General features: G+C 40.6%; 1 protein-coding gene across 1 annotated transcript in view; it reads left to right on the top strand.

Moving 5' to 3' along the window:
- Positions 1-10,000, top strand: part of NWD2 (NACHT and WD repeat domain containing 2) — a 948,319-nt gene that overhangs the window by 377,274 nt on the left and 561,045 nt on the right. The gene's annotated exons all lie outside the window — the stretch shown is intronic.

Below are 10,000 nucleotides of genomic sequence, written 5' to 3'. Positions count from 1 at the left end.
TTCTACTGTTAGGCTAGATTCTTTAATATATCAAGAGGATGTCTTGGATAAAAGGGTCCCCAATGGCAATGAAAGCAAGGCCAGGATCTCTCATCATGACACTATATGGCATGGAGTGTTCAGGAGCAATGATTCCAACCCTTCCTGATTACTAAGATTTTTGGACGGTGCAAGATCCTTTTTGTTAGGAACCTCTTTTTATTTTCAAGCTTTTGGATGCATCTAGTTAGCCACATGACAAAGGTTGCACTACTCTGTACAATGAGTCTAACCACATAAGAGTACAGAGGAACAGTAATATCCATGGTTTTATATGGGATGCCCTTTGTGATTAATTGTGAGCTACAGAAGGATATTCTGGCTGCAGTTGCTATATGGTAATTGAAGGAGATGGAGACATTGACCCAGGTGTCCAAGTCCCTGATTATAGACTCACTGGAAACTGGGGTGTCACTGATGCAATAGATAGGATTTTTGCTGTTTTCTGAAGTAGATGATATTGCATTTCTTAGCATTTAGTTTTAGTCTTTTTTTGGTGCACTAGGAATTAACACGTTAGTTCTGTTTGAAGTGTATTAGTAGCATCAGCTGATTTAATAACTACACCCAGATTACAATTATCCATGAACTTAGTCAGACAGAGATACTTGTTTTATGTGTTTAGGTCACAAATAAATTCCAGAAAGGAAGGGTCCAGTACTTAACTCTGGTGAACACCACTGATCAGATTTCCACTGAGGAGGCATCACTGACCCTGTCAGCATGCATTTTGTTCTTGAGCCAGTTTGCAATCCTGTTTTCCACATAGGGATCAATGTTTAAGGGCACTTTTCATAGTCACACAGATGGTAGCTGACAGTAACATCAACAAATCTGTCTCCATTTGTATATGCACAGACATGGGTGTACCTACCACATGTAGTACATACACTGTTTCAGATAACATTTGTGTGGTATCACAAGGTCTAGTTAAGTTTTCATTTTACTTGCTTCTTTTCTGGAGAGTAAAGGGACCCTTTCATGCATTACAATACATTTCATTCCATACATTACTATACATTATGATCAGATGTCTAATCATAGCCAGTTTGTTAGTTTTCATAATGGAGGCCAAGAATTCACTGACAAACCTTTGCACTTGAGGAGTTTCTTTGCATTTTTTGGAGTGTATTATAAATTAGTTATGATTGAAGACCTGTGTATAATCCCATGTATTATGACTATTGTTTTTTATTCACTTTTGTCTTGATCACACATCGGAGGAGATGACCAGTTTTGGCAATGTCTTTAAGGACAGCAGAGAGCATGTAAAAGTAATGGGATTCAGGCATCTAGACAGTGAGACTTTCCCTGTGGTATATTTGGTCGGGGACACAAGGATTAAGAGACAGCCAGCTGCAGAGAAATATTTATTTATTTATTTATTGATTGATTGACATTTGTTAACCGGGTTAGTCCAGCTGAGCCAGGGTTCCATTTTCAGTGGAGACCCAAGTAGAAACCCTCCAGAAAAATTACAAATTATAACAGTAGTAGAAATAAATAAATAGATTACATAGTAGCCAATAGTACACAGTCTAATAGTAAAAAATTAACAGGTCTAAAAATATCACACATAACCAAGTTCAAAAAGTGTAAGAATTTAAACACAGAGCAGTTGCTATATAAAGAACAAACAGGTATTATATGAGATGTAGCTGCAACACAAACAGTGTATATTACATGCAGTAAAAGTGAGAAAGTAGTGAAGAAATAAAGACTTGCAAAACAAGGAGAAGGGGTGGTGGATTCATGTGGAAAAAAGAAGTTAAGTTGAAATGAGGGTAGGAAAGGTCAGGTGGGGGGGGGTTCACATGGGCAGGACCAAGTCTTTTGTAGAAACAGTTTAAGTTCTTTTTTAAACAGGTACTTTGGTTGAATGCTTCTTATGTTGTGGGGGAGTGAGTTCTACGTTTGGGCTACAGAGTATTTGTCAAGGGACTTACCAATGTTTTTATTGGGTTTATAAATATCAAGGAGGTGTTTGCTGGAAGTACGGTGGTGACGCTGGGGGTCATACAAAACGACTAGATTAGAGATGGAGGGGCAGGAAGAAGGGTTATTCAGGACAGAATGTGTAATATGTAGTTGGGGAAGAAGTAGTTGTTTAGAGAATTCTGGCCATTGAAGTGTCTTAAGGGCAAGACAGTGGTGAGATTTGTATGGGATATTATAGGCAAATTTGGCTATTTTGTTATGTTTGGTCTAGTTCGGTGATAAGGGATGTTTGAACATTATTAAGGACAGGAGCAGCATAAAGAAGACAGGGTAGAAGGGATTGAGCTAGTGAGGGTTTAGAGGAAGGTGTCAGAAATTTTTCGTTGTGAGAGAGAAGGCCATGTTTCTGCTCGGTCATTTTTATACATTGGTGGATGTTAATATCAAATTTTAATTTCTCATCAATAATTATAGCAAGTAGTTTGGTGTGGGGTTCATGTGTAATTGTGTTGTTGAGAGAGGTGATAGAGGGTTTGTGCTGTGTCAGTATTTTGGGGACGAAGAGAAAGAGCTTGTTTTTTTTGGATTCAGTGTTAGGTGCTTGTCAGAGAGCCAGTTTTTGGCAGAAGAGAAGGTTATTTGAGTGAGAGTTAGAAGATCGGGTATGCTGTGGGCAGAGGAGATGAGAATGGAGTCATTGGCATATTGTAGAAGTGTTGAGAGGTTAGTAGCAGAGTCAAGTTTGTTAATGAATATGTTATGTTAAATAGGAGGGGGCACAGAATAGATTCTTGAGGAACACCAGTATATACAGGAAGGAATGGAGAGTGGACAGTTTGCCAGTGGATGGATTGTTGCTTGCTAAAGAGGTAGCTAGAGAACCAGTTGATGGAGGAGGTAGAGAGATTAAGGTCAGAAAGTTTAGTTAGAAGTTTACAATGACAGACATTATAGATGGCCTTAGAAAGATCAAGGAATAGACAGGAGACAAGCAAGCTGTTGTCACGGGCTTCAGCTATTGTTTGGATGAAAGAGAGTAATGCGGTGGCAGTGGTATGGTGGGGTATGAAGCCATGATGGGTAGGGGTAAGGAGGTTGTTGTCAAGAATGTGTTTGATTAGCTGACTATGGATGCACTTTTCCAAGATTCTGCATAGAGAGGGCAGGATAGCAATAAGTCTAATGTTAGAGGGATGAGTGCAGTTTCCGCCTTTATGGAGAGGGATTGTATAAAGGGATTTCCATATGTCTGGGGCAAGGGCTTCAGAAATGGAACAACTGATAAGAATAGTGACAGGGTAGGTAATGGATTGTGCAGTCATGTTTTGGAAATTGGATGGTAGTTGGTCGGCAGAGGGGGAGCATGACTTAAATTTATGTAGGAAAGATTTAATAGTGGTGATGGGAACTGTTTGGAAGGAGAATGTATTGAGAAGAGTTTTGTTTTGGTGTGATATAAGGGTTGAGTCAGAAATACTATTTTGTGTATTCTGTGTAAGTTTTAGGATCATTTCAATGAAATTATTTTTAAGGAGAGTGGCAGTCTCAGTAGCAGTGTTTTGTGGAAAAGGGTTGGGAGTAGTAGGGTTACCAGGGTGGCGCAAGTTGTTGATGGTAGTCCAAAATTTTTTTTTATTTTTGTGTGGGCTACATTGGTTAGAGGAGAAGAAAGCTTTCTTATCTTTAATGACTAGCCTTTTGGTCATGTTTCTGAGCTCTTTGTATCTCTGCAATAAGAGTGAGGATTTGTTTTTAACCCAGGATTTCAATGGTAGCACCTCTATTGTGTATAATTGAGCTTGTTTGCTTAGTAAGGTAGGGGGCATATTTGGATTTAATTCTGATTTTTCTCGAGGGGGCAATAGAATCGAGTGTGTACAGGAAAATCGTACTGAAGGATTCTACAGCCTCACTGAGAGGGAGATGGTATAGCAAGGACTAATTGATGCTCGGTAGCTTGGAGTTAAATTCATCCAGGTCATAGTGGGTAAGGCTATGACATACTTTGTAAATATGATCTTTGGGAGGAAAGTTGAGTGAATCTGTGAATAAAGGTTGGGGAGTGGTCACTTAAAGAGTTAGGACGTATGCCAGGGTTGAGGTGGGGTCTATATTATAACATCGAAATCTACAAAGATCGAATGTTATAATATCGAACCCTAAACACAGAAGTCCACAAACATCAAACAGTCAGAATAGCGATTTTTTTCCCTGGGAAAAAAATCGCTATTCCAAAAAACATACACACAACACAAATACACACAAAAAACAGCAATCCACACACATACACTTAAAATCCTACACCTAAACCTAAACTAAACTTTACATACACTACTAGCTATCCACTTACCTTAACCCAACACTAACCCTAAGGTCCGTCACTATCGCACACTCACCTCACCCGCGCCCTAACCCTAACTCACCTAACCCGCCCTTAACCCTAACCTATACACAACCGCACACTTACCTGAACCTGACCCTAACCCTAAGGTCCATCACTATCACACACTCACCTCACCCGCACCCTAACCCTAACTCACCTAACCCACCCCCTAACCTACACACAACCGCACACTTACCTGACCCACTCCCTAACCCTAACTCACCTAACCTGCCCTATAACCCTAACCTACACACAATCGCACACTTACCTGAACCCGACCCATAACGTTCCAACATATCAAACGCTGAAAACAGCAAAGCCACAGCAACGGCCCAACAAATTATTTTCCTGGGAAAGAATTCGGTGTCCTGCACCTTCACTGTTTTCAGCGTTCGACAAAACTGGTTCGATATTATAACATTTGAACTTTATAAAATTTGATGTTATAATATAGACCTATTGAGGTGGTGGTTAGGAGCTGAGGTGAGGATCCAGTCAAGGATAGGTCCAGATGAGGTGTTTTTGTTACTTCTAGTTGGGCTGGTTATGTGCTGGTGAAATCCATGAAGGTTGAGACTATGGGTAGAGGATGTAGGGGACAGTTTAGACCAGTCTCTGCTGACATATCCAAGTATGATGGTTTCATAAGGGACATATTGAGTGTGCCAGGAAAGAAAGTTCTCTAGTATGGGAATGTTATTGCCAGGGGGGGATGTATATAAAAGACTATGACAAATCTTTTGTGAGGATTAAGGTGACAGTGTACAATAAGAATTTCAGCAGTTGAAAAGCAAGGGACAGAGACAGAGAGTGGAGACAGGTTGATTCGTGCGGAGTAGAGGATAGGACCCCCCCCCCCCTCTTGTTGGTTCTATCTGAGCAAATGCTATTGTAACCAGGAGGTAAGCCAGGTTTCTGATATAGTTAGAATGTGGGGAGATGTGTTAGAAATCCAAGAGTGAAGTTCTGTCATTTTATTTAAAATGCTTTGTATATTTAGTGGGTAAATTGTTAGAGATTTTGGTGAGGGGGTGTTGGTATGATGGGATAGGTGAGGGAGAAAGGTTAGAGTTGTGCTATTGTGTGGCAAAGAGGCAGGAGGTCCTGGGTTGTGGTTGATTTCCCCGGCCAAGAGAAGTGTGTCAATGAATGTGTGAAGATATATAAGTGATATGCAAGTAGGTTTAGAGTAGTAGGAAGAGGTTGTCTTAGTTTCAGACTAGTGGAGAGAGAGAGAAACCAGAATATATGGTAATTTTCAACAGGTGAGATGGTAAGATGGGAAAGAGAGAAGTTGAGATTGATTGTGGGTAAGGGATAGTGTGGGTGCTAAATGAATAAGGGAGATTAGGTGAGAGTGGTTGGTAGCAGAGTGGTGTATAGTAAGAGGTTGTTAGAGGAATAAGAAAAAGGTGGCAGAGAGCTAGAGGGGCCACATGATGGGCTGTTGTGAATTCCCTGTGGGCAAATAGAAGCACATAATAGCCAAGTGCATGGGGGCAGAAGAAGTAACTAGTGCTTATGTAACTGCAACGTGTAGAAGTGTGCCTACAGCATGCAGGAAATCCTGCATGTTACTGTAGTCTCAGTTATGTTCCAATATGCATATTCCCGGGACACTATGAAGGGGCAGTGGTCCACACACACACACACACACACACACACACACACACACACACACACACACACACACACACACACACACACACACACACACACACAAATTATAAAGGCACTGCTCATTGTGCACTACATTTTTACTGCCACTGATAAGCCCACTGAGCAGCCTGCTGCTCATGCCTGCCATACTGCCTGCTGTCTCGTGCTACCCTAGGGGCCATGGACATTTCTTTCTGCCTGCACATTTGGTTATTCAACTTGTGGGCATGACACCACATTTTCTTTTTGCCCAATGGTATTTGTGAATCACAGCCATATTTCTCTCCAGCTGAATATCACTTCAGCCATAAACAAGTAATGGGCAGGTAAATGTTCCTGTTGAAATGTCTACTTGATGTGGGGCACTTCAAATGCATCTGACAGCGACAAACTGAAAGATAGCAACAAACTGAAAGATAGCATGTTACCATTCATTTCATTTCATCCAAAATATCCTCAGAGCTGTGCACAGAAGGTCATTATCTTTTGGAGTGGGGCTAGGGATGCAGGCTGTGTGTGAAAGCATAGGATGGTTACATGATCACTTTCACCAAGGACTTGCTTCTGCTGATACAACGATCAGATTGGTGGATTTGTTTCTTGTTTTTGCTTCTGGTGTCCTTTTGTCAGATAGGTCTGCTTGCCTATTGCAGCTTTCTTCATATCCTCATGACTGCGATTTTTTTTATATTCATGTAAATTTCGGTATGTATGTCTATTATGAGTAGCATGTTTCCCTGCTGTCTCATGTATTCATCCCATTGTGGTATGTATGTCTATTATGAGTAGCATGTTTCCCTGCTGTCTCATGCATTCACCCCATTATTGTCCATTTTCCTACACTAAATGACCTCCCTTGCTAAATTATCTGTAATTTTTCAACTTTGTCTCCACTGTTTGCTGTACTTCTCTATCTCGTATTTTCAGTTTTGGTTTGGTCCATTTGATAATGGCAGATGCTTTCTGGTGGGTGATGTTTGTCAGAAATTACTTTTTTCAGTATTAGAAGTTCATTCCAACTTATTTATTTATTTATTTATTTATTTATTTATTTATTTATGCATGTATGTTTGTATTTATTTTTTTCTGCAACTGTGAGGCCACTGAAAAAGGACTGTGGATCAGGGAAAACCATTTTCTGTGGAAGGTGATTGACCCTGTATTTTTGTAAGGGTAGCAGAAATTCTTGAGGCAGCTGTACCCACCAGGCAGTACAGAATTAACTCAAAAAAACAAGCTGCCCTGATGGAATCACAAAATCAATAGGCTGTATAACAGAAGGAAGAAAATCATGGCAAAAATTAGGAGATGCAGCACCCTGCAGGATAAAAGTACTCTCATCCAACTAAGCAAACAAGTCAGAGGACAAATAAATTCTACTGAAGGCAAATCTGAGGTAAGTTTGGCCTCCCAGGGCAAAGGCACCCACAAAGTTTTCTTTAGCTATGTCCACAACCTAAAACGCAATACACAGTTGTGTGAATAGCTCATTGTAAATGAAGCCACCTATACTGAGCCAGAAGATATAGCAAACCTCCTGGCTGATAAATTCAGCTCCAGCTTTACTCCTCTCTCTCCCTTAACCTTCCATCAGGAAATATCAAATATAACTCCCCCTACTATCACTAGGGAACAGGTCCTCAATGCTATCTCTAAGAGCAAGAACACTGCATCAATGGGTCCAGACAATATCCCAGCATGCCTTCTGAATAGCATGTAACATGACCTATCATGGCCTTTGGAGTTACTATTTAACTGTAGTCTCCAAACAAGCTTTGTGCCTCATGAAGGGAGAACGGCAACACTCATCCCTCTGCACAAAGATGGGCCACCTACAGACCTAGGAAACTATAGACCCATAAGTCTCATTAGTCTTATATGTAAAGCCAGTGAAAGTATTATCATGGAGATGACCAGAAGAGATATAGTAAATCTCTGGACACTGAACCCAACCCAGTTTGGTTTCATCAAGGTCAGATCATGCTAACTCAACCTAGTGGACTTCTTTAAGATGGTCACCAAAGCAATGGATGAGGCAAAATCATTAACACTGCTTACCTTGACCTGGCCAAGGCATTTGACAGAATAATCCACTCGGGCATTGTCGTCAAACTGAAGAGGTTAGGTACAAACCTGTATGCTACCCGGTGGATAGCCAACCGGCTCACAGACAAGACCCAGGAAGCTAGATCTGGGGAGTCCACTTCTACGAAGTGGCCAGTCACAAGTTGAGTCCCTCAGGGATCAGTCCTTGGACCACTCCTTTTTGGCATTTACTTCACAGAAGTCAATGACAATGTACGTGGTCTCTGGCTGACTAAATTTGCAGATGACTGCAAATTAGGAGATGTCATTGAATCTCACACTGACACAAATGTTATCCAGGAGGAGCTGACACAGACAAGCAATTGGTGTCAGAGCCATGGACTAAAACTGAATGCCAAGAAATACATAATAGTATCCTTTGGGAAATCATCCATCCCTGGTAACTATCATATTGACAACACACCCTTTAGAGTTGACCCAGTAGTCAGGGACTTAGGGACACACATAGATAGTAGTCAAGTCTTTGAAGATCACATGTCTACATGGTGAGGAAATCATACTATGTTGCACAACTTATAAACAAAAGTATGGCTTCTAAGTCCAAGGAAGTCATTGTTCCACTGTATTTGGCATTTATCAGACCAGTCATTGAGTACAATGCCCCCTTTGGTATGTACCTAACCAGGCATAACCAACAACTGGAACATCCACAGAGGTTCCTCACTAAAAGAATACTGAGCATAAGTGATATGTCTTATGCAGACTGCCTCAAGGCCCTATCCCTGTATTCTGTCTCCTGCAGGCTTTCAAGAGAAGATCTATGCCTGGCATACAGGGCATTGTCAGACCCAACTCTGACGAACCTCCTGCATATCTACAAAGTAAATAGCACCAGAATTACCCGTTCTAAAGACTTAAATCTTGCCTGTGATATAAATATGACCTGCTGGAGAGATAGGTATGTATCCCGGAGACTACCCTGTCTGTTTAACAGGCTCCTCCATCCATGTTAAGCAGAGCTCTTCACTAACCTAATTCAAGTACAACATGGACAATTGGATGGGAAACCGGAAATGTATCCTTTGTTTGGCACATATGTCTCTAACGCACACAGGCAACCTGTAAATGGTTTATCTCCTAGGCTCATGCTTATATTTATCAAGTGTATCAGAACTTATCAGAGATTTGGATGTATGGCTAGGCTTAAAAAGCATTAGCTTAGTAAACACCTATGACCCTATGTTCCTATGATTTTCTGCTAATTTCTAGCAGTTGCAAAAATTCAGAGTAGAACTGCACTCTCTCTCTCTTTCTCCATCTCTCTCTCTCTCTCTCTCTCTCTCACATACACACAGACACACAGACACACACACACACACACACACACACACACACACACACACATGCGCATGGATGCACATACATACACAGTATTATAAAATAATGCCACACAGAGCAATGGTTTGTACATTAAAGAATGTTTATTAGAAAAAAATACTTGTGCAGACTCTCCTTATATGTATTGCAGTAACAGAGACAATATGTTGGACCTTTTCTGTATGTCATACAAATAACTCAGACAAATTTTAACACAGTCCAAAGCTTACAACTTTCATCTTTTTGGATTCCAAATGGAAGATTGTTGAATGCATTCAGTAAACGTGGAGTCTGTTCTCCTTTGCTGCAGCACACTATCCTTAATTGCTGTTCCAATCAAGGACTATCCCTGCATTGAGAAGGCAACTTCTCTAACAAGGCCATAACCCATCCTCTTATACACCATTTTTTTAATTCAATTACTTTATTAGAAAAGCAAAAAGCAGCATTCTATAAGTTACATAGTTTTAAACATCTTTATTACATTATTACATTTTCAAATGCAACATGGGCTCACACATATTAAGAGAAAAGACAACAACCTGTAGGTACAGTTTT

Source organism: Protopterus annectens, chromosome 2.part1, assembly GCF_019279795.1.
Source record: "Protopterus annectens isolate FY-2018-M chromosome 2.part1, PAN1.0, whole genome shotgun sequence".
NCBI lineage: Eukaryota > Metazoa > Chordata > Ceratodontiformes > Protopteridae > Protopterus > Protopterus annectens.
The sequence above is the reverse complement of the archived record's forward strand: the minus strand, read 5'-3'. Positions and strand labels throughout refer to the sequence as shown.